Raw genomic sequence first — 26,766 nt, forward strand, 5'->3', positions numbered from 1 at the left:
CAATACTTCAATAGCCCCTGCTTCTGTCTTCTGTTGTTTAATTGATTATTTTAGCGAACAAATAAACACATTGCACATAATTCATATATACAATCATAAATATAAAAATCCAATCATATATGCTCTATACCCTTTATCAAATTTACACTTCACAAATTTGTATACAAGACTTTATCAAAATTAGACATTTATTTTATGTTTTAATAACCTATTTTTAAAACTCTCTTTGAGCAAAGCCATTATAGAGTCACACCTTTTCAGTTCTATTTTATAGTTGTTCCTTAAACTGACAACTTCAACAAATAGACATATTAGCTTGACCGCTGGGAAAAACCCGCAGATAAGCAGCACTGGACTATAAGCCGCAGGGCTCCAATCATAAAAAAAGTCATGGTTTATAGTCTGAAAAATGCATACTTTATATTTGGCTCCTTCACACACACACCTAATGTAAACACACCAGTATATTCCCCCATAATATACACATATGTGCTGTGCATTACACGCCAAAATTGTGGGCAGACCTTCTTATTCATTGTGTTTTCTTTATTTTCATGACTATTTACGTTGTGGACTGCCACTGAAGGCAGAACTACAACTGAACACATGGAATGAGCTGAAATAGCTGAAAACATCTTTGATATTCCAGCTTTGCATACTGTTGGCATTCTCGTGATGAGCTTCACACGTGTGCCCTATAAAGGGTTAAGAAACTGAATGAAAAGGGGAGCCCAAATTTTTGGCTTGTACACGCATTCACATTGTCAACATCTTTGTCCATTTACATTCATACATAAGACTCTATTTTCATGCCCAGTGCAAATATAGTACAAAGTGTAAACTAAAGCATCCGCGTGGGTGAACTTTTTGTCATTTGGTATTTTCATAGACAGGCAATATAAGAAAAGGACTTTTGCTTTGTGTGAACATAGTCAACTTGCATCCTGGCTTCACTCATTCCCTTTATTTTCAGTGCAGGAAAGGCACAAGTCTTACCTGTCGGAAGTCGAAACAGCCTCACCGGAGTCCAAGCACGAGGTGTGCAAAGTGTACGTTCAAAGGGAGCCGCAAGTAGTTGACCGCTGTGAAGTGAGCACTTGGTGAGTGTTGCTCACCCTCGATAATGTGTACATGCGCTACCTATGAAAAGGGAGGCCATTATGTCACCATGCTGTATGTCCTTCACCTAAACCTTTAAACAATTTCTGTAACCGCATGCTGTATACTCACATGATATTGTATTCATGCAGTGTCAACAGTGTCCTTTCACATATACACACCATGCAAATATTTTCCATTCCCTCATGTCTAACATTTCTGTCCATTCCATCAGGTAAACATGCAGTAGGTCTGTCAATTTACCAGTGCTGGGAACGTCATTTTTTGAAATTATTTAGCAGAGATGCCCGTAACAATTCTTAGTGTCACAATAGCATTTTCAAGATGCGGAGCCGCAGGGCTCAAAACATGAGGAAAAAGTCATGGTTTAGTTTGTATTTTAAAACAACTACAATGATCGAAAAAATTAATATGCCTCGGGTTTTTGTGTTTCTATATGCGTTTCTCAATCGGAAATAGAATGAACGTAAGGTACACGGACCGGCTTTGCACTTACACAAGTCATTTTAACAGCTTCTATTAATACACACTCAATGTAAATATACAATATGTTTTCTAACATATGTCCCTCACAGTGATAATGTCAAAGCTAGTCTGTGGATTTACTTGACAGTGAAGAAATGTTGATAATTTTTCTTATTGGAAAGAACAACAAGCCCAGACAGCAATAATTGTAATTGAAAAAATACAAACATTTTTCACAATCTGTGTGCTTATTGTTTCCTCTGTGCGTACTGCATGACGCTGTGAGTAGGCATCTCCGTTGCCTTTACCCACCCTTCTCTCCTGCTTTCCCAAACGATTTTATTCTGTTTAAATAGCCCTCCTAAATACCACCCTGCATCCTGTGTGTTGGGATGCTGTCCCTCTGGGAGTACTTTAGTGATTCCCTAACTTGTTATGCTAATCAAAGAGCTCCCCTCAGTCTTTGCAGCACAAGCAAGGATTTATTGCCCATTTGCTTGGAGGAAGAAAGAACTGAAAGAGAATTTGAAGTAATTAATCCCGTTAACCAATGATAATTGGGTCTAAAAAAGAAAAGACAGCCACTGGGAGGAGTTGCAGTTAAGCTTGCTTCCTGTGTTTTATTTTAAAGTTAATGTTTCCTCTTGTTTAAACTTCCTCCCTGGATTCCTACTAATCTGCTTGCCCATGTGCCGCTGGTGGCTTGAGGCTTACAGTGAAGCTGCTTGGATTCCATCAAACGTGGAGAGGATGTGGTCTCCTATTTTGTACTGTAGACTTTCACGATTGGTAAAACAGCATTTGTAAAAGAAACTGTATTTGTATATGTGAATCAATAAAAGAAAATCATTGCCAATTTGGTCAATGGAAGGGGAAAAAGTTTGGCAAATTAAAGAGTGTCCAATAAAAATACTGTACATACATTACAAACAATGTGCAGAAAATTGAAATATTAAAATGTATATCGAGAAAATTATCATTTTTTTCATCTTCTTGGAATTTGTCATAGTTCTTCTTCAGGCATCAATTTTCCATAGCCACGTATCCTCACTAGGGTTGCTGGAGTCAATCCTAGCTGGCTACGGGTAGAAGGCGGGTGACACCTTGAACTGGTTGCCAGCCAATTGCAGGGCACACCTGGACGAATAACTATTCATGCACCTGGTCACACCAAAGGACAATTTTACAGTGTCTGATACACCTACCATTCATTTTTTGGAATATGGGGGGAAGCCAGAGTGCCTGTATTCAGGCACAGGGAGAACAAGAAAACTCCACAAAGGGAGACCAGAACAAGCTGCTTAACTCAGTTCTGTAAACTGTGAGGCATACTTGCTAACTGCTCTTCCACCGTTCCGCCTTCATCAAACTTCATTTGGTATTTTTATATTCAAGTTACCAAATGTAGTTCCTCCTTTCATTGAACATTCAAAATAAATGAAAAATAAAATACATGACGAGCTGAATTTTTCTTGACTGTTTTCATGAGATTTTTGTTTCGTTTCAGATGTTCCATGTGTCCAATGATTATGTTTTGCTTGGTTTTGTCTCCAGCGTTTCTCATCAGTCCTCCAGCCACTCAATTTCCTTTTTTGTTTTTAAAGATTACTTTTGCACTTAATCACACTTTTATTGAGCTTGATTTTATCTCTAAAATGTATGTTTTATTGAGTTGACTAAAATGTATTTGAAAAATTCTATTAAATAACATAAAATAATACATAAAAAATGATCCATATGCTTGGTATTATTTTATGATGTCTTTTTTTCGACAGCACAGTACTGTAAAGAGCTTACATTTCTCTGAGTGCTTCCCCTTAAAGGCATTGTTAACTCCGCCTTGGTGTTCACTTCCACCTCACTGTTTTGTATTAAGATGATTTTACGGCAACAAACATTTTCCACTTTTACAGAGGAGTTCCCATGAATGTTAGCTTTTATGATCAGCTGCAATAACAGCCAACGCGAACTGGTTCCACACCCGCAAATCGCTGGCGCGATTCCCCCGAGAGCAACACTCATCTGTTTTTGTCAGTACCATGCCGCGATTGTAACCGGAATAGGCAGATCCTAATTTCATCTGCTTTCAGGGAATTTACTGTTTCAAACAAGACCTCCTGGAAGATATATTTGGATAAGAACAAAATATGTTGATAAAGTAAAAGACTTGTTGGGAAGGTAACAAAGCACAACATTTCGTATTACACATGATTTGTTTATTTACAGTTTTATTTAAACTTTAGAGCACGTTTTGATTGTACTGTCACTTCAAAATTTCAACCAGACACCTTTTTTAATACCGTATTACAACCAATACAGGCCATTTATCTTGCATGCCAACTGCAGAATTTTAATGCCTGAAACAAAACTCGGGAATAAAAGTCATCCATACCAGCCTAATAAATGTTTTTTTTTGGGTTTTTTTTTGTTTTTTTCTGATGACACATTCTGCATTTATAAGATTTGATCAAAAACAGCTGCACTGTATTATAACCTGTAACATTTACTTGAACTCTTAGTTTGTAATAAATTGGCTACATCGAGGTAAAAATGTTGTGCAGTTCTGATAAAAGTTGTGCAGTTTAGAAGCTACGTACAACCTTTACTGTCACCAAATCCACAACCTTGCTCAGTTGATTTTAGAACCTTGATGTGGTTGAAATTAAATGAACAAAAGTACACGTTGATGTTCGTTTTGTGTCAATTGTTGGTTGATAGCCTCATTGGGTCAGATAAAGGGCGTGCAGCGACCAGACCAGGAAATTAATAGACTTAATGAATATGGCTAACGTACATCAAGTGTCACAAAGCTAGCGGGGAAGGCCGTGTTTGTCTCAATGTGAACTTGTAGTCCTGTGGCTCACAGACATCACAGTTGGATTTAAGCATCAACAGTATGGCTGTTGTCTGCATCGCAGGAGGCGAGGGCATGGACGAAGCGTTGGGCGCCGAGCCCGGGGGGGGGGACTGATACATCCTCTAGCAGGCTCATTAATGACCCAAAATAGTCATGATTTTGTTGATTTGTTTTCTAACCCCAGCCACATTTCTTTCACTGATGCTTATTTATTGTTCTGTTTTACTGTTTACCTCATCAGCTCCCCACACCGCCAGCAGTCCCGTCTCATCGCAGCCTGCACCATATGGCTGCAGATCAAATTGTGTCAAACATTTTGCCCTTGCAAGTTTTTGCAATTTGCAGTTTACCAAATGTGGGACCTGTTGAAAGCAGGAGTGATAATGGACGCTGGCCACCCCCTGCTGTTTGTGTCCTGCCGTAACTCCCTTCAATTAATGCTTCAGCGGGAGCTTCCTTGTAAAAACACTTGCACTTCTGAGTTGCCGTGCGTGGGGAGGACGGGACAGGGGAACGGGGACGATAAACCCCGGGGGTGGTCTGCCAGGAGGACGCCATGACAGGCCTGTGAATGTTTGACGACAACGGAAGGGGACCCAAGTCGATTGGCAGTTCAGGAGTCGGTTTGGTGTTGACGAACATGCTAAGCTACTCAATCATTGTCAGTGAATACAATCAAGCTGGCGCCAGCAGGTAAGAAGATGACAGCTGTAATTACCCATTGCCATGGTAATCTCTTTCGCCATGGACGGCCGGTAAACTTCTCCCTCCCAGTCAGCGTTTAATCACATTTAGGCTGTCAATTGTCAGTAAGACAAGGCCTTGCCGGAACCCTAGGATGGGCACCGTCTGTGGGGGTTCCTCTGGTCCTTTAATCATACAAAACAGGGGGATATCGGAGCCTAAATATACAAAGGCGATGATGATGTGTGTGTTTACAGAACATGAAGGTAGGAGGACTGCTGGATTGCAGCTCGCAGGATGCATCTTTGTGGTTATCTATAGAATCCCTTTGTGATGCCATAAAACAGCAAACATTATCATTGTCTCACTCCTGCCTCATTTTGCTTTTATCTGGACATTATTTATTTATTTAGCAAATGAACCAAAGTGAGTTTGATCCACCTCGTGATCACTTGCTCACAGTTGTAAAACAGTGATTTTGTTTTTTTTATATAATGATTTTGCCTCCATGTAACAGGATTTGTCACAAGGGATAAAAATTAAACAACCATGATGAATTGAGACTTACTGTCATAGAATTGCAGTTTGGTGGATGTAGTGAAACTAAAAGACTCCTACAAAACATGGAGTCACATACATTTTGAAGTGAATATTTTTCAGTATGACTTGATCTCAATCTCCCAATAGAGAATGTGAATGCTCACTTACCAAGGATGGAAGTTAATGCAGCAAGACTCACAACAAGCATTAATCGATTGAAGATGGATGAAGTGAATGGCACTCTCTGCTCACATTTGGAAAACATGAATAATGTGGGAAGACTTTTTGAGACTTTTAGGGGGCAAATACATTAAACACTCTCCAATCAAAAATGAATGTGGCTTTTTTCAAGCGAATGGATCTTTTTTGGTTGTTGTTTTTAGTGAAGACAACTATGTCAGCGAACCAACAAATAAGCAGCAAGTAAAGAAACTTTGAAGTCACAGAAATGTAATATTCTGTAATGGTCTAGTTATTGGGCAAATTTCAACCTGACACAGTAACACTATATGCAGTAACATAGGATTTCACTTTTTGATGAAAAAAGGCCGCAAGAGCCACAAACAAAGCAGTAACTGAAGGCCTTGCCATCTCGCACTAAGCTTGCATCAAGTCAAATACTAGGCACCTTTTGCAGCTTTGCACATCTTGATATCTTCTCTGTCAGAATTATGATGTGGGTGTTGTTTATGATCTATAATCACTTTCAATTCCCAGCTGTGCATTTTCAAGATTAATAGCTTCTATTTCTGGACCTCTTAATGTGTTTGAGAGCCATCATTTGAATTTGAACGTGTTTCCAAAAACCATCACGGTGACCATCACGGTGACCATCATGGTGCCCAACCCGCTTTAATGCGTCTCACATTCATCCCCACAACACAGCACACATTCACGCAGCATAATCTTTCGACATGTCAAATTTCATATTCTTCGTGAAACCTTTTTAAATCAAAGTGATTCATTTATGTTGTAAACAAACAAACAAACAAACAATGAAACTATACTGTTCATATAGTTCTTGCTCCATCAGTAGAGCTCTAAAAAATTGCTGTCCATGCATTTCCCTGTAATGTGATGTGGCACCCAGCATTTAGGTAAATGAGAGAAGGTAGGTAGAGGCTGATAATGTCAGTGTGATAATTAGCGCAGAGAGGCTTAAAAAGCAGCAGTCCGCAGGGAGACGCCCCCTGGTGTGGAGAGATGGCGCGCAGCTGGATCACACTTAATTAACTAATTGAATATCATTTCGCCACTTAGTTATAAATTAAAACATCGACAAACATGGACAGACACTATGACATTAATTTAAGGGCGCAAGCTTTAATAGGGGAGTGATTAGCGTTGATTGGATTTTATTGTAAATAAATGATTCATTTTCATCAGGCTGTGCTTTAATGTAATGTGAAGCAGGCTGGAATTTTCACATGCCGTCGCTCTCATCCAGATATGTGGCAGCAGTCACTTTCTCTTTTACTGTAAGTTTGTAAGTCACAGGTGCATTTGAAAACATTAAACAATAGATGGCCTTATAAAAATATGTTAACGATGCGAGCAATTTGGCTTATCATTTTTTAGGAACAATAAATGAGAATATTTTTAAGGAATGTTTGGTCCAAATGCATTTTGAGTATTTTTTTTTTTTTTTAATTGAACTATGGAGCATGTTTACATTGAACAGCCTTTTTATTCTTTGGTTTTGATGGCAACCTTTGTCAGCAGAGCAAACACATGTCAGGCCTGGCATATATAAAACAACATTTCAGGGTTTAAGTGTGGGCATTTTTTGAAACTATTCTAACAGGTTCTCAAGATGGACTGTAAAGCTGCTAAATCCAGGAATTTTATTCTGGAAACGCTAGTTCACTGTTTGGCCAAAAAATAAAACAACACACTCCCTCTTTGGATAAGAGAACATGCATGACGTCACATCCATAGACAGAGGACCAGAAATTCGAACCCAAAACCAGCCTGAAAATTGTTGGCCCGAAACTGGCAGGAGTACCTGTTATGAACAACTAAAATATGAATCTGTTAATTAGAAAAGGCATGAGTAAAAACATGGCAAATACAAAGGTTCATTTAGAGATAGTTTGGTGCAAAATCCATTATAGAGCAACGTTAATACATTTTTTTAAATATACATTTTTATTATTTATGCGCCACCAAAATTGTCAGCCAGCCAAAGTATGTGCAGTGCAGTGGAGACGTCACACAATTTTCTGAAAGGAATGACAAGGACATACAGTACGAGTGTGTGGTATGTTTCTAAGTGCAGTAGGACTTTCAGAAGTCCCACCATGACCAGCCAGATTGGGCTTCTCACTGTGAGCTGGAGGAATAAACCTTAAGACGATACAGAAATATCTCTGCATGTAAGAACATATGAGGTAAAAAACGAGGTCAAGATCAACTCCAGTTACCCTAAGGACCAGAAGAAGAAGGAACACTTACCGGAGGTTTGTAGTCCCTATGTAATTAGATGTAATCAACTAAGAAAAGCATTTTTCATAGATTTGCATACAATTATTTTTTTTCGCTGAATAATTGCCTCATTTTTTCCTAAATTAATGTATCATTTAATTTATGAATAATCATTTCATTATATTCTACACACTTGCCAGTGATTGTGTCCACATCAAATAATGTCCAATTAAAAATGTTACACACAAAAATGTTGAATACTTTATTTTTACAGCTTCAACATGAAATTAGTTTTATGAATTTATATTTTCTTGAAACCATTAATTAGTCGTTAATTAATTATGAATAAATAAATATTTCAAAATTATTTTTGCATGTTTGTTTGTTTTATTTAAAATCTCGAGTTGAAGTTACTTCAAGTAGCCTACCCCCAGGGGTACTAACACCCACATTTGAGACCCTCTGGCCTAACATCAATTTTCTTCATGGTGTGTTTACTGGTACAGTTAGCAAAAAGTTGACAATAACAATAAAAGAAGAGGGGAATGGCACAGTGAGTTGTACTTAAGTAAACATATTACCCACAAGCCTCTTGTTATAAATGTATTTTTACTTGTCAAGATATTAAGATAACATGAAAATGTCACTCTAAACATTGCCTGTAAAGACAATGATGAAAACAATCAGAATCTGAAATCATCCATCCGTTTTCTACTCTATTCTCAACAATGACAAGTAACTCCTCTTTATATCAGACTGCTTGAGCCACAATAAGACATTTCCAGAGGTGGAATCAGGCCAATCCCTTTGAAAGAGCAAGTACAAATAAATAGTCACTTTATGTAGCGTGTATGACTCTGTTAAGGGTGCCAGAATGCCTTGTGTGTGTTTGACTGTTAAGCATTGCATACTGTAGCTCTCTGCGCCAGCTGTCTGGCGACATTCACTTGCTTTTCGCACACGGATCAGCATGAGGCATCACTATTCACAGGAGGAGGCCACACGCTACTCAGCCGCTTCCCCACCTGCACTTGCAACATCCACACACTCCTAAACAAATAAAGTAGCAAGAAACTAATCCCACTCATGCACTTGGTCAGCCCTCCCTTTGCGTGCAAAGGAAAACCTGAGCCCACGCTGAGAGGAGATATGTTGGGTGAGGTATCGTTCTGTTCAGTTTTGACATGTTTAAATTTAACAAATGGGAGGAAATCACATGCTTCTGCCTTGACTTAGGAATTTAATTCACGTGATCAAGCGCAACACTGAATTCACCGGTGCAACACATCAAGTTTACTCGGTGAAATAGGCACATAAGCGAAAGATAAAACAAAAGAGAACGTCCAGAAACAAAATTACTGTAAATACTGCACTATTTGTGGGAGTGAATGATGTCAGGAGTTGGAGCCAGGCTGGCCTGTTATTTTGTTTGTGAGCATTTGAGTGTGAGCTGTGGCTAACAGCAGGTCCTTGCAACTGACTGCATTTAACATCACATTCAACAAAAGGCTGTTCGATGCAAAGTGCAACTTTATCACAGTACCTTAATTGTTCCATTTTCTTTTACATTTCATTCAAGTGGCTGCATATCCGAAGCTTGGCCTAACTCAATCATGATATTGAAATGATCCAATTACACGTTTCTGAAAATGATCACTTATTAACAGTACGGTAACAATACTGCCATACAGTACGAATAAATGTATTTCTTTTAGGTGGCAGAAGATACAAAATTAAACATGTTACTATTATTCATAAAACAAAACAAGGCACTGTTTCCTGTCTCCATACCAGCTTTGTGTTCAATTAATGAGGCACAAATTTTACACTGTCAATTTCTGAATAAACTGACATAAAATCTTCATTATTTCAACATTTGTAATTATTTCGTGACATATTTTGTTGGTGAGAGATTTTTTTTTTCCAATGTAAAAAGGGTGGCACCTATGCTCACGCTCTTGAATGTGAATGTTTAATTCTGAATAAAGCTACATTCACAGTTAAAGCAGGGTGTGCACATACAGTATATGCCACGACATATTCGTTTTGGAGGCATAGGACTTACCAGTAGTTGTGGAAAAGTCTTGAAATCATCTATCAAGGTACATTTTTTAAAATGTGTTTTCCATTTAAACTAGATGCAATCATTTCTAAGTGTTTCTCAAAACGTACATTAAATAATGTCAACCAAACACCCCACACTGGTTTATATTTCCACAAATATTAACGAAAAACTTAGTTTACTTAAAAACTTACTTTTCAGGAAGCCATTTTTGGAACCCAGGCATCACAGTTTGTACTCACATGTAATTCTAATAGATAAAATGTCTAAAAATATTAAATTGGCAAAAATGCGTCAGGAAAGATAGCAAAAGGAATTTACAATAGTGTTCGAGAGAAAAAACTATTTTCAGCTCCTAAAACATTAACACAGACACACAAACATACCCACTCACCCACACGCAAAATAGGCATGTGTGGGTCAGCACAACAAAGTGACTTTTGGCTTGTTGATTCCTAATTAAGAATGTAAAAGAGGATTAGGCTTCAAACAACACACCTTTTTCTGTTTCCCCCCCGCAATTGTGCTCTGAATTCAACTCATTAGCATTTTCTTGTTTTGTTTCCCCCCTGAACTTTATCACTTCTTTTTGCAAGCGTAAAACACAGCCTGAAAGCCTGCACCATCCCGCCAACCTCCACTAGATAAACCCCCATTCTGTTTGAAACAAACAGTGTTCTCCAGGCCTTTTTGATCCCTTCGCCCATGCGAGGCTCTTAATGTCTGCGCTGTGTTTTTGCACCAGCAGGCAGTTGCAGGTTAAAACGGTTAGTAAGGGTCACTATAGACCCCCCCCACCCGCACCGTCAAACACAGACACATACACGCACACACCCCACCCCCACCTGACTTCTCCCGCACAGATGGATGAACTCTTGACAAAGGTCAGCACTAAATTACGCATTTGATTATTCTCGCTTCACCTCTTTGGGATTTGGGGTGTATGATGATGATGGAATGCCACGAGGATGGCAATGAGCTGACGTCTTTGATTAACAGCGGGACTGATGGTTTGTCATTATTTTAATTTGGAAGCCTTTTTGGAAGCTTAAAGTGAAAAAAAAATCACAGCATATATATATATATCAATACTGCATGTAGTACCTTACTAGAATCTTAGTAAAATTAAAATGATTATTTTAAAATAAAATTTTGACAATTCAGTCATCTCTGAATTTTATTGTTGCTTTAAAATAGTAGAAGTCTTTGCCTCGTTTGGGGGTAAAATTACATTAATATTGTTTGAAAAAAAAATCCCAAGGAAACTGTCCTTAAGTCACTGTAATACTATTACTACTACTACTACTACTACTACTAATAATAATAATAATAATTTATGAATAAATTCCTAATCAATGTTATTTAGTGTGTTTGCAGGAAAACCCATTGAATGGTCTTTACAACAGTTGCCCTAGAAGGTTTCTGAATTAACAGGAATAATACTTTACCTGAAATAGTTCACTTTGAATATTCAAAGTATTCAAATAAAACATTTTTTTGTAAACGTTTTAGAATTAAGAATGCCCTTTCCCCCACGCTATTTGAACGCTTTTTTGAAAGTTGTAGACACACACAAAATATTGAATCGTACATAAAATATATTCGTTATTATTATGTTGTGATTTTAATTTACATTTTTATGTAATTGCCTTTTATTAAGGTGTCATAACATATAGGGTTCCATTTCATTTGTTGTTCAATTGTGTGTAGAGCTTCTACAGGTATGGAAAATTATGAATGACAAGCATTCTTACCATTTAAATACAAATGATCAAATTATATGCAATAAATGCATGTTTACTGCTATCATGAGTCTTTTATGTCTTTATAAAGCTAACCTGCAAAACTTTACAGGGAGCCAGGGAGCAGGAACATTTCCAGACCCTGATTTCTGCTTTAGCTTTTATGTCATGCGTTTAAGATATTTAATTATGTCTTTCTTTGTCTTGCTCTCTGCACAAATTCTGCTTCCCTCCGAGAGTTGAAAGGGCCACGTGAGATGTGTGATGTTCGCAGAGGAGGCGTTTTTTTGGCCCCCTTCCAGCTCATTGTGCACCAGTCTGGACAGTCTACGCGCCAGAGCCGCTTCAACAACAGACAGATGACAAGCGCTATGTTCAAGCATTCGCAAACAATAACATCTTCCACCATGTCTCAGGTATTCGTGATGCAAATCAGCAACACTTATAACAAAAGTGGGCAACAGCTACATTTTATTGGGCTGTATTGTACTATTTCATTTCTTTGTGTGGAGTTTCCTGCGTATTAATATTTTGTTTTATGTCACTGTTACCTTAAGTTAAGAATCTTTATATCAATTCAAATAAATCATTTAGAAGAAAGTACAGTATTAAAATATTTTATGTTTAAAAAGTTATAAAAATCTGTCACATGGCAATGGCAAATGGCAATTATTGAAGAAATCAAAGTTATATAGTTTTAGCTCTCAATATACGCAAATCTCACAAATATGCACTTTGCCATTCTTTTGTGTTTATGTTGGCTAACACAAGTACCAGAATACAAAAATTATACAGTAATAGGAATCAATAGAAGAAAAACAATATGAAACATAATGTGATTGAAAAATGAAAACACAGAACGAGTCAAATTAATACATCCAATCTATACAATAAAAACACACCACAAATGACTGTTATCAGACTATTTTAGTACCACAAATATGATCTTTTCACAGCTGTGTGTTGTAAAACTTTTAAATGTTCAACTACACTTCCAAGATTCTCCATGCTTGAACGGGGACGTGCTGTATGCTTATACTGTATGTTATAACAACTTTCTATTTCCTCTGAAGTCGCAACAATCATCAAGGTCCCGGCCGCATCAAAGCTTTGACATTTGACATTCCAGCCAGCACAAATCTTGAAATAAGCGGCTTCTCATCTTTGTTTGCTCGGGAAAATCTTAGCATTTGCACCTCATGTAAACATATGGAATCAGTAAATTGAGAATCAAGCAATTGACGACAGTCACAAATGGTTTTTGAACAACAGTTCATTTGAGTTCAAAAGTGTCAGGTTTTGTTAGATCTAATCTCTTAATCCCAATCCCCACGGTTTGGGCAACACTTGGTTCGAGTATAGTGCGAATTAAGTGTTTATAGTGAAATATAGTGAAATTAATGTGTGCATTCTCCTATAGGCTACACATTCATGTCACATAGTACATTTATTGTAGTATCCATGTCAAACTGAAGAGGAACCCACTTGGGTCATATAAAATACATGAGTGGATACGCAAGTGGATTTTGGCAAGTAGGGGTGAAATGAATCCTCGAGTAATGCGGGTGCTAACAGAAATATGCGAGGATTTTTTGTTTTGTTTTCACAGTTTATATATTTATGTTGATTTGATGTGCAATGACATGCCAAAGAAGCCGCAACAACACAATGCAACAAGCCACCAAAGCGCTATGCAGGCCATCTTCAAAATAAACAAACCCTATAATACATGGACATCGACACAATAATCTTATGTTGCTTTTTTTAAATTTGCCTCTCACAACAGTGGATGCTTTGTAATAATCTTGAATTCTCATCAAGACTCCTTTATTCCAAATTATTGCCATCACATTATATACTAACATCAACACACCAGCATTAAAAAACACTGATGCTGTCAGTTACGTTGTCATGGTACGACACACGTCTCAGCTATGAATGAATGAATGAAAGAATGAATGAATGCTTTATTTGGAACATGCGATTATCCAAAACAACAAAGAACAGACAAAACAAACAAGCAGAAAGACAAACGAAAAATGCTGCTAACATGAGAATGAGCTCTACAGTTTGGTCCAGCTCGTAATAATGACGGACTGATGATAATGATGGATGCATGGCCCAGGTTCTGGCATAGGACTAATGACGAACCAGCAAAGTTCACTGTCGCATTCACCTCAGACTTTCACGATTGGGGGATAGGTCTGGAATTTAGCCTCAATCCATCATAACTGCTTATACTCAAGAGCGTCGCGGGCATGTTCCAGCCTATCCTAGCTGCCCTGGGGCAGTAGGCAGGGTACACCCAGAACTGATTGCAAGCCAATCACAAAGCAACCATTCACACTCATTAAAACACCTAGGACGATTTAGAGTGTCCATTATACTGACCCCGGAGCACTCTGAGAAAACAGTCACGGGCAGCGCATAAAAACGTCAGAGCCAGAAGCAAACTGTTTTGGTATTTAAGTAACATTCATCTGTATCATACTGTGACATTTTATTATTTCACAGAAGAACATGAAGATGTGAAAAGGTCATAAATTTCATCAAATGGATTGTAGAGGTTTTTCTCACAGAGGGCAATATCAATCTTTAATAGAGATGCATTATTATTGTACTCAGTAGTGATAGCGTATGTTGCTGTAACGATGTTTCTGTGGCAGGCCTAGTGTGTGGTCATGTTGGGTTGCCATCAGACTGCAACATCTGCCATCAGATGTTTTCTCCCAGAGATATCGAATGTTGTTAGAGACACACGTTCTCCTCTCACTCTGCTGAACATGACATTCTAACTTGTATGTTGCACACCAAACACACAAAAGGGAAGAAGTGTGGCCAGACTTGAGTGCATCCTTCACAGAGGAGCGCTGGAGTGCCCGAGGACTGTTGCGTCTCTGATGTTCGCATTGTTTAATATGTTATCCCAGTGCATGTAGGGGTTTGTTGCACGCTTAGGCCCGTGCTCTTGCCTTGCATTATTTAGCAGAACAGACAGCAGGTTGCCGTGCAGGGGGAACTGAAATGCAGAGAAGAGATCGAAGGAGACAGGAAGATATTTTATCTGTGTTCTTTTTAAAACCAAAATTTATTTCTCTTTCCCTTTCATGTGATCTATGATCCCTTCTTTTAGAGCCCCCTTATGGGTCACCAGCTGTCAGACAACCGACGCAGGGTGCCGCCTCGCCTCTTATCCTCCCTTCTCTCAGTTTATCTGGCTGTTTGGGATCCACATCCCAGGTAAGTGAACCGAAGCCACACAGATGTTCATCTCCTCCCCCTTTGACTCCCGACTTAAATCTCTGAGGTCTCACTGAAGTGGGAGTTAAAGCCTCTTGATTAAGTTTCTTTTTTTTAAGAAGGGGGTGAAGGGGGATGTGTCCAACACAGACAAGCAGGTGAGCTGGTACTCCAGCACCTCCTCGAAAAATCCTGTTATCTGTGTCTATTACAGAAGGCTGGCTGAAAGCTAGGATAAATCCTCCCCTCCTCGCAGACATGTTCGGGGGGCCCTATCAGTCGTGGACAGGACTTTGAGGCCTGATGAGAAAACGGGTGCAGGGAAATTGAATTAGCTTTTGTGTGTGAGTCTTCATTGATTGCTATTAGACTTAGCCTGGAGGTAGCGTGTAAAAGACTAGATGTAGGCACTTGAGCTTTCCTGAGGTCTGTCCTGCTTCCACTTTTTGAGGGAAACTACAGAGCCATACAGGAGTCAAACACAGCAAGCGGTTAAGAAAATGAATAGATGTATGCTTTTCACCTAGTATCTGACACCTGTATCTGCATTTAAATTGTGCTGTACCTAACCTACAATATAGGAACATAATGGTTGAGACATAAAGGCTCTCTAAATTAATTATTCACTCAGGGATAGGTCGCTGCTGCCCCTACAAGGCACATCATCATGGCTTACTATTTGCAATATTCTTTTCTTAACTGCTACTCCCTGGTTCAGGTTCAACCACGACTTTGAAAAGGGTAGGATTCACAGATGGAAAAATTGTGATTAAAAAAATCATTGGGCTCTTAACCTCTTCTAAGCTTAAGGCAGGTGCGGTGTAGTGTAACTATGTGCAGGGGCTTGCTAGACCAAGTGTTGGTAACTTTCAAACACACATTGGGCTTGTCCCAGTTAGAAGGTTTTATGGACTTTAAGATGGCCTGCTTGATTCACAGGGATTGGAAGTGGCCCTTCTCATTATGGAGGTCAATTTAATGCAAAAGTAACTTGTACAACAGCCATTTGTATTTGTCCCGCGTAAATGTAATATGTTTTTAGGCTGCTAAAACAAGACGTTAAGACGTGTGTCTAAATGAAACCGTGAAGTTGAGCTTCAGCCTGCCTATAATCCCACTTGGTCAAAATGGCCTCTAAAGTCTAAAATCTTAAATTTACGTGTACAGATTTCACTTTGTCTATAATTACAAATTTGTCGCAATGATATAAATGTGGTAAACGTCACGTGTGTGTATCATAAAAGCAGGAGCACCTGTGACTAGTGGTGACTTCTTAGATTGGATGTTGTCATTTCTACGCCTATAAAATTATTTTTGCTTAACCTATGAAGTTTATTTCCCCCCCCAACTACAAGACATTTTTGCAACAACTTAAAATGTCTCTTTTAGGTATAAGTTAAAATTTTGTTAAGTTACAATCACACATTTATTAAATTTTAATTAATTATCTCTGTACAATTTTACCTTTTACCACCACATCTCATTCCCTTCAAAAATGAGGCACAAGAGGCTAAAAGTACATTTGCAAGCAAATCCAAGCAGACTTCTACAGGCAAAGATGATAAATCTGGCCAGGGGAACACCATATCAGATGTGAATTGGAGTGTGACCGTAAATTCCCAATACAGTAAACAAGCTCGCATTGGCACAATTTTTGATGGGAATTGTTTTGATGTTGTAAGAGAAAAAATTATAAATGGACCCCAAACATGTTATTCAAACGAAACCCTTGATTTTGAGCTCTTAACAGACTGAACACAAACCCTCCTTAGTTTAGGTGAAGGAAAACGTCAATGCAGCAGGAAAAAGTGAGGCAGTAACTGTCAATGCCAGAGTTGAGTCAAGTGTATAACAATGCGAGTGAGAAGTCTGTAAATGTGACAGCTCTTTTGGCTGTGAGATGATGGATGAGGTGTGTGATGCAGACACTTCCTGTTTCTCGGAACGCAGAGGCATGGATGAAAGCTCCGCAGTGTTTTCAAACCAGAGGGAAGAACAATAGGTCAGATGAAGAAAGTTCCCTTGACCCTGAGCGCTCCCACCCTCCATACACATACACACACACGCACACCTACACACACACGCAAGCGCACACTCACACAACCCTCCACACTGGCCTGATTACTCTGACACGACTGATCTCACTGACTGACTCGCCCAAAGACAAAGATACGGTATCTGCTCATAGTTCTACTGCACAAACACCTGCATATTTTACATCTTTCACTGAAAGAATTGGAAATGTTGAACGTTAGATCAAATGTATCAAATACTTTTGCGTAAATTTTGTACAAAGCTCTTTATGTATAGGGCAAGAAACCATATTTGCTAAAGATCAAAATTGGATGGCACATGTCTCGGTCTGTGGCAAAGAAACCATGTACCACCTTATGAAGAATGTTGCTGTTTATCATAAAATAATTAAATGGATAAAAAGCGAAAAAGACCTACTAAGGACAATAAAACGTCATGTCACAAGGTGACGGTGTGTGGCAACCCTAACTTTAAATAAACTCACCGCACAATACATGGGTGACAATGCAATAGCCGTAGCAGTTGCTGAGTGTTTTGCTTGAGTCCACGAGACTGTTTTTACTGTCCATTACTTCACAGAGCGACCGAAATCAACATACAATGGAACCCCTAGATACGAATGCTTCCGTACATGAATTTTTCATTTTACGAATAAAAATTCAGCTTGAAAATCGCTCAAATATTCAATATACGAGCAATAACTCACATGCTCCAAGAGAAAACTTGAAGCACTGCACCAGTATCCTGCTCTCCCATTGGTCAGAATCCCTCACATTCATTGTGCTTCTATCCTATTGGCTGTGCTGTGCTGTACAGCTCACTAGTGTACAACGTTCTCATCGTCGTTCAGTGAGGCCAGTGTCAATGTACAAAAGACTCATGTTGATATAAGCAACAGGCAATGTTCGGCCAGCTAGGTGTGTGTTCTCTGTCGGCGTGGGCTTTACCATCGAGCAAGTGAGGAGGAGAGAAAGCGGAAGGGAGACAGCAGAGGAGTTGGTACCAGCTATGTGTGACTTAATTAGGATGTATGAGCGGTGACAAGTTACTCTGTTGTTGAAGCTGTGTGTGTGTTTCCCCGGTGTGCGTCCGTGATAGGTGTGTTGTCACCCATGCAAGAGTTACTTTAATTTGTTTCCAAACGTGAATCTGCTTATGAACGAACGTTAGCGTTAGCTCGCACTTGGCTAAGCTAGTGAGCTAGGTCGTACCCGGTGGAAAGTTTGTTACGAATGAATGTTTCTGTTGAGTTCTTAATTGTGCCTTATTTCACTGATTAAAAAAAAACACAACAACACACATCAGCCTTTCGCCAAAGTGGACTTTCAATTGAACTGGAATATGTAATTGAACCCCTGGCCTCATCCTCCTTCCGCCATCGCCCTCGCTGCTGTGCCCGCATCCTGGCCACAAAACGGCGCTCTGTCCGGCACCCCTAGCTTCAGGGAAATAGAAATTTGAACCCCCAAATTTGTCCATCAAGAGGTATCAATATACTGTAGCCTCCCCAACAGTCATCATTTGTGATCTTGTGAGTGCGTGATCTGAAGAAAACGCAGGCAAAGGGACATTTTCAGAAATGTTTCTACTGCCATTTTGGAGGGTTTTCGAGTGGCTTGTTTAAGGTCACATCACAGCGTCTCAAATGGATTAAAATCTGTACTTTTAATTGGCCACTCCACAATTCTGTTCATTTTGAGCCATTCTTAGGCTGATTTGCTCGTGTGTTCATTGACAAGCTGCAGGATCCAAAAGCTGAAGTTTGAGGGCACAAACTTATGGCCTGACCCTTCAGGATCTTCTGGTAAGAAATGAAATGTATTTTTCTGACAATTCACAGCTAATTGTCCTGGTACTGAGGAAGCAAAACAGCTCCGGACCATTATACTGCCTCCACCATATTTTATTGTTGGCATAATGCTTTTTATCAAATGATTTGTCATTTTTACGCCAAATATAATGGCTATATACCTTCTAAAAAGTTACATTTTACACTCAACAGTCAACAAAACATTCCTTCAAAAGTCGTGAGGATCATCGAGATACATTTTGGCAAATGTGAGAAGAGCCTCTGAGTTCTTTGGTGACAGCAATGGTTTTCATCATCTGGTAAGATTTATATGGATGCCATTTTTGGTCAGTGTCTTTCATATAGTAAAGCTGTGAACATTGACCTAACTGAGGCCAGTGAGGCTTCTTCAGGCGTTCTTTTGGGTGTTTATCTAGGTTCATTTGTGACCTTCTGAATAAGTCGTTGTTGCACTCTTTGAATAATTTCCATTGGTCCACCACTCTTGGGAAGGTTGCAGTTTTCTCCATTAGTAGATGATACCTCTGACTGTGGTTCCCTGCCCCACACATTGGAATTACTGTAGTAACCTTTTCCGAGCTGATAGATTTCAATCAATCCGCCCCATCCCCACCCCAATCATCATTTAGGAAATGCAATTTATTTACTGTATCCTTGGGTTGTCTCTGTGTGATATTAACATTGGATTGATTAAATGAAACCTTTGCGAGTGATAAATATGCAAAAACACACAGAAATCAGGAAGAGGCAAATACTTTTTCAGAGCAATGTAATAGACTTTGGGAGCTATATGGTTTATTGTTTAAATGGCATGACTATAATCACACTCATTTTGACGTACAGTATTTATTGTTAAAAGCAACAATATTGTTTTCACACAGAACCAAATGACAAAACTTGTCAAGTTTCTCAAATGTGCTTACAAATAGATTGGCCTATCGTCAAAATGAACAACTGGCAGTCTCGTGTGCCTTCCAGGTAGAGGCAGAAGTTGCTGCAAAGCAACAATGTATGCTATTTTTAGTCAATGCAATGCATTTAGATTTTTGTTATTTATTTATTTATGTATTTTTGTTTGTACATTCTTGTTCTTTCATGATGTATTTATTTATTTGTATGTATTAAGTTGTGCCCATTTTATCCCAGCAACAAAGCAAAGTTAATTGCATCCCATCACATTCAAGGGGCCAGGATGTCCTCTATTGACCACTTTTGGGTTTAATAGGTTGGATCAAATCTGTCAAAAGATAAAGACCAAAAACACTACACTGAGCATAAATGAATAGGCTGGGTCTCAGAAGGATATTAACCCTTTAAGGCTCAAATAGCAGGATTGCACTGAGCAACTATTTTCACCTTTTTCACTACCCATTTTCAAGCAACAACAATCTGAAATAGTGATACAAAAAAGGAATATTTTTATTGAAAAAACTCTGGTGCCTGAAAGGTTAAACCTTGCCAGTTAGTGGTGCACTGACAATATTTTGTGATGTCATATTATATCCAACATGTGATATTTAAACCATTTTTAAGCATTTTTAGTAAAAATTGTCTAATTGTCTGTATAGAATGAAAAAGGTCAAAGGGCAAGAGGTTAAATGTGTTGGACATCAGCTGGGACGTTTATGACAGCCACCTGCCTCGTCTGGCTTCCCTCATAAAAGCGGCACGGATGATTGATGATGGCCTCATTGTTTTCTTCCCTACATCATTAAAATAATAAATTAGCAATAAATCACCTGACTCTCTTGCATGATACATTTTCCACAAATAAACATAAAAAGTCAGTGTTGAAATGAGACAATTTTAAGGCTGAGCAAAAATGTGATTAAAAAATGGAAAAGAAATCATTCAAAAGAGTTCCTTTCAGGTCGTCCTATAGCAAGCCAATTTTAAGTATGTTTTTGGTTGACCTGACCACTATTCCTACTTATTAATGAAAATATGCAGACCGCAGGCCAAAACAGCTTTTGTATTGATGGCAACACAGGCAGCATGTGCAGTAGCCTCTGCAAACAGATGACATGCAAATTTGAGATGATTAGCGTTCGTTAGCCTGTGATAAATGAAATATTCAGTGCACATACAATTATTTGTTTGTGTGGTCACTTTGCAGTGGGAAAGTGGTGTATTCATTAGCATTGACAGCTAGCTGGGGATAAATGTCGTCTTACAATAAATAAAAAACTTCATGTTGGCTAACCTTGCTTCATCTAATGGGTGTGAGTCTGATGTTTGTGTCCCCACACTCAATACTCACAGGGGATGAGATGTGGTTTACTAACGGTCATATTTTGCTTTATGAATGACTTGTGTTGGGTGGACATACAGTAAACTCCCCTTGATCAAATGTGTTAATATTGTAGACTCATATTCTACAGTTGTTTTAAAAGTTGGAATATAGTCAAATCCAGGGAAGTGGGGCGCTGTCAGTCAAAAATGCTCACTCCACATTGGCTTGCTTCAATAAAATGCAGCATGAAATGGTCAAAAATTGATGAGGTTTTTGAAGATTTGTTTTAGTAATTAAAAATGCCAGAATGTTTGCAGAAAATAATTATTTTACAAAAGAAACACTCATCATTTTTAAAAAAGTATTTTTTTTAATCACATTCGCTCATGGCTTAGTTAATGACAAATCAAGCTTACTTGTTTGCTCATGTGATGTTCACAAGCGCTGAGCAACTGTGATGTCATTTTCAGTTGACAGTAAGTGGCAAAATAGCTGCCCCCAGAGAGATAGATAAAAACAGGGAGACTGTACAGAATAGAAGATATTTTTATCAAACACATTTTCAATTGACTTCCTCTTTAATTGCTCAGTTTCTTTAATTTATAACACCCTAAATTGCTGAAAGTACTTGTTGTGACTACTGGGAGCTCTGACTGTCTGTCTTATCTTGTATTCCCTAAATTGGATGCCATGATGTCAGGCTTAAAAAATACATTCTACATTCAAAAACTTGGGCTCTTGTTTTTAAAGAGAGGCTTTTTTTAAAAAAAAAAAACGTTGTGTCTCATTTTGATTAAAAATTGAAGGGGTTCATCGTTTCAAAGTGACATAATCATTCTCTGTTTATTCAGTTTGTTGTACCAAATGGCTTGCAGATGTTACAGATTGTTCAAAACCCCTTCGCCAAATAACAAATATTAACTTTTACCTGGAAGCCAGAGAAAAATTGTTTTATCCAGTTGACAATAAAATGTTATTAACATTTCAAATGCATCCTGTACCTTTACACACACACCTACACATACAGAGGTGTAGTCCAGCATAGAGATTGGTGGGTCACACTCGTTGCGGCGGGTCAGCGCTGACCTCAACAGAGTGTGCTGATTTATTCTAATCAGTACTTTGCTAGTGACAGGTAAACGGCTGAACTTTGACCCGGCCCCCGAGTGTCACCGTTTGCGCGCTTCCATGTCAGCTTTTATGGGTGGCCAAAAGCAAAATGCAAATTTAATGCAACATAGAGATAGATGATGGGAGCTTATTATTTATTTCATCGACACTAATAGTGCACCCTGTCACACCCAACAAACATCACCACTTGTGTCGCTTCTTGAACTATTGGCCAGTATACCCTAGATGTTGAATCCAAGAGCACATTTAGCCTTATTCTCTGATTCAATTTGCTTGGGCTACAGATATAAAACAAAATGTTAGCACTTTGTCTATGCTAAACTTATACTGCAATAGCATATAATTATTTTAAAAATTATAGTAAGTCACAGTCCTTGTTGAACACATTGAAGTGTATGTTGATTGATGGTTTTGATGTTTAATGTCAAGTAGTGCAAGAGCCTTTTTTCTGACTTTTGCTGTATGGACTGGACATAAAGACAGTGATTAATATAGAAAAATAATTTGTTATCCAAATAATTGACATTAGATAATTTCACATGCAAAAAATGATGCTCTCTCATGGCACACCAATGTATCATAGCACACTGGTTGAGAATCAATGTTCCATATTTTTGGGACTATAAGCCTTCCTGGAATATAAGCCCCACCAGTAAAAATTGAGCAAAAACGCAGTTTTGTCACAGATAAGCCGCACTGGATCATAATATCAGATAATAATGCAGAAAGCTGGTATATGGTGGTTTTGTACCTTTTTTTTCATTTTCATTTAAACGTATCTTTTTCTGTTTTACTGGTGGCAGCTAAAAAAAAACAAACAAAAAAAAAAACGCACATTAGCAACATTGGACTGTAAGCCGCAAGGTTCAAATCATGAGAAAAAAAGTTGTGGCTTATAGTCTGAAAAATACGGTACTTACTTTGCGAGCTCAAAAAAAAAACTAAATTTTCATCCAAATATAAAAGGCATGCTATCCATCATAAAAAAAAGGAACTATAATAACTTGTTCAGTCAGAGTCGAAGTCAACATGAATCATATGAATTCCAATGCTAAGTCAAGTTGAGTCTTCAAAACGTTCAATTCAAGCATGAGATACAAAATCAGTTTGTCTCAAGCAGACTCCAGTCCATGTCATATGACTTAAGTTTCTCCGCCTTTTAAAATTACCACTTGTTTCTTGATATTTTTTCATCCTAAAATATAAAAGCATTTGTCCTAAATGTTTCTACTTTTCTTTAAAATAAATAAGTCTCCTCAAAATACTGTCTATCTTCTCCTAAAATGATATATTTTGCCCTAAAGCCCCTATCCCTCTGAGTGGGGAATATTGGTGAGTGACTGTGAAAGTTGTGCCTTTTTTTATCTCATCAACGTTTGGCAAAAAATTCACCAGAAGTTCAAAGATTTTCACCAGTACAGCTCTTGTTGCAAGAACAGGAAAAACTTTAAAGCTTTTAGTTAACATTTGATAATTCTTTGGGAACCTTTGACAACCTCTGGCAACACTTTAGTGAACGCTGGGGACCTTGAACAAACTCTTGACAAAATAGAAAAATTCGTTTGTCCCTCAATGGGATAGAGGCTTTAAAAGTATTTTTTTCTATTAATATCATGAATCTAATATTCTAAAATTATCCTTGAAATAAAACTGTGATTTCTTCCCTTCAATACAGAGAGGCTCAAATGTGGAAGTACAGTGCGATGGTTGGACTACTAATTTAACAGCAAATTATTAAGAGACCTGACTATTACTTAAAATATAATATACTGTATAATGTAACCTTTTTATACCTTTTCCTATTCCAGTGTGTATTATCTGCATTTTTTTTTTTTGCTATCCACCAGGAGACAATTCACTGGTCAAGCAAATGTGTGTATCTGCTCAAGGTGTCAATTTATAGAACAACTATGAAATAGAATAGAAAACATGTGAATCAATGGCTATGCTAAAATAAACTGTTTCAAAAATATATTAAAAATATTTTTAAAAAAAATCAAAAATACATGAAAATTGAATAAGCTCTTGTATAAAATCTTGTGATGTGTAAATTCCATACACAGTATATGGAATATATGATTGTATTTATATATTTATGATTGTATATATCGTCTGTGTCAAACTCAAGGCTGAGGGTGTCAAGAATCACCTGTGGACCAAGAAAAGTAGAGGACTCCAACCAAACACGCCAGTCAAAGTCTGTCAAAAAGATTATATTAACAAAGGGTTTACGCCTAGCATGAAAACAAAATAAATTCAAAAAGGCAAAGTACAACTGAAAACACAAAGTACCAAATAAAAGAGAGGCAGAAGGCCTGGCTGAAAGAGTTCAATTGGAACGGGGAAGCGACGAGGGAGCGGAGTCGGGAGGAGAGCGACTAAGACAAAGTAACTAAATAAATTCAACAACGAGAAAATCCAAAAATGAGCAAAGTACAAACCAAGGTAAACGTGAGACGGGAACACTGGAGCGGATTCTGAGCTGCATGAAGTGTGGCAAAGGAATAACCCGGCAATCGCTCTCCTGCACCGGCCAGCTTCTGAAGCCGGTGATTCCGATGAGGCACAGGTGCACGTGGCCGGTGATTCCGCCCCCTTGTGGTGGAAGGAGCACTCTGCCTAAGCACAAGGAACAAAATAAGACAGGAAACATGACACAGGGGCCCGAGTCTTGCCACATAAATTTATGTGGCTTGCGAAATGCTAATTATGACAAATTTTTTGATTAAAATACAAAATGTTTAAGTTATCTTCAACTTTTACATTTTTTTTTTCCTATCAATGTTTGACAATGTATCAATGTGTGACACATAACTTCACAGTCATAACGGCCCTCTGACAGAAACTATAACTACAATGTGGCCCATGATAAAAATGAGTTTGACACCCCTTGTATATATTTATTATAATAAATATCAATTAAATATATGGTAGTTCATGACATCAAAATTATTGTACTATGCCACTAATTTATCAGATGTGATAGTTCTATATTCCTATACGTATTTACATTTGCGACCTTTTGTATAACAACGTTATCTGTGTTATACCTCGTAAAATAATGCAGTTCTTTTTTACCTTTATGACAATGTATGTCATACATATTTTTTCAAAACTATACTACAAATATTTTTTCACCTCTAATGACTTAAAGGACTAAAACATTTTGAAATTGTTAAAAGTCGTGAACAGTGCTGCTATCTGTGCTGAGTCAGGGATTGGCCAGTCTCTTTCAGGGGCGTGGTTTATCGAAAGGTCACTTGAAATCAAGGCATCCGAATGGCTTCAGATAGATTAGCGCTGTTCAGAACAATTTCCCAGCAATTCCTCTAAAAGCCTTTGGCACACTTCATCAGCGTTATCATAATTCTTTAGCTCTAGGTGATTTGACGGCTGCTGGGCCTCGCTTGGCAAATCGCATTTGTGATGCCGCCAGACGAGCACCATTGATTTTTCCTTGCCACCCCCCTCCAGCTTTGCTCAATTCATTTAAGATTGCTCGATGTGAAACATATTCATCTCTAGTCGCTGGACTATAGTGTGACTTTTCCTTTATTCTTCCTTTTTGTGCATCTGGTAAATTCCACTATCACCTCATTGGCCTCGTTGATTCGATTCTATACAGGAAGTGGAATGTATTTCCACAGAAAATGGCTTTTGTCATTAAAAAAAAAACAACATAATAATTATTGGATGATGTTTGATTGTTTTCTTGAGATGTTGTTTTCATAATGCTCAAACTTTGTTTTACAATTAAAATGTTCTTTGTGTAACATATTCTTTCCACTAACATGACCCTAATTTCATGGTTTTTGTGTTTTCAGTTTACTTGTGATCACACTATTATATTTTATTTCTCGATTCAGATGAAATTTCTGACTAAATGATTCTTTTTCGTAATATCACTTTTATGACAAGGTCAATTTCTGTGACCACTGATTTGAGCGTAATCAAGGAGCGGATACTCACACAGGAACATGTTTATTTTCTATTTTGATGCTAATTCATAATAAAAATAAGATGGGGAAGGGCATACGTGCAGGTGTGTAATCAGCGGCATTCCGGCTATGATTGGGCCTCAATGTGCCATTAAAGAAGCTCTGTGCAGTCTGATGGAACCTATTGATGTCTGACTACACAGGCCCTGCTCAATTAGTCCATGACACCCACTGCTTTGGTCTCTATAGGATCATCATATCCCCCCTTTTGCATTTGCACCATTCTCCTTTGCATATGCCATGTTATTTCATAGGAAATCTTCTCCTTTTAATCTAAATGATGGGTAGAAAACCAACGTGGGACATGTCGCAAGGGGAGGTTCAGGTTTCTCTCTCTCTCTCTCTCTCTCTCTTTTTTTTTTAAACACACTAATCCGGGACGTCTTTGCCTGGGCATGGCCGGCATTTCGGAGTATGTCATTGATTT

General features: G+C 38.2%; 1 long non-coding RNA gene across 1 annotated transcript; it reads left to right on the plus strand.

Moving 5' to 3' along the window:
- The first annotated feature begins 12,232 nt into the window (after nucleotides 1–12,232).
- On the plus strand, nucleotides 12,233–21,475 carry LOC148423088 (uncharacterized). Its single transcript, XR_015865681.1, has 3 exons — nucleotides 12,233–12,309; nucleotides 15,027–15,133; nucleotides 15,348–21,475. It is a non-coding gene; the product is annotated as an uncharacterized LOC148423088 (long non-coding RNA).
- The last annotated feature ends 5,291 nt before the right edge of the window (nucleotides 21,476–26,766 follow it).

Source organism: Hippichthys cyanospilos, chromosome 5 (genome assembly GCF_059441005.1).
Source record: "Hippichthys cyanospilos isolate Australia breed blue-spotted pipefish chromosome 5, RoL_Hcya_1.0, whole genome shotgun sequence".
Taxonomy (NCBI): domain Eukaryota; kingdom Metazoa; phylum Chordata; class Actinopteri; order Syngnathiformes; family Syngnathidae; genus Hippichthys; species Hippichthys cyanospilos.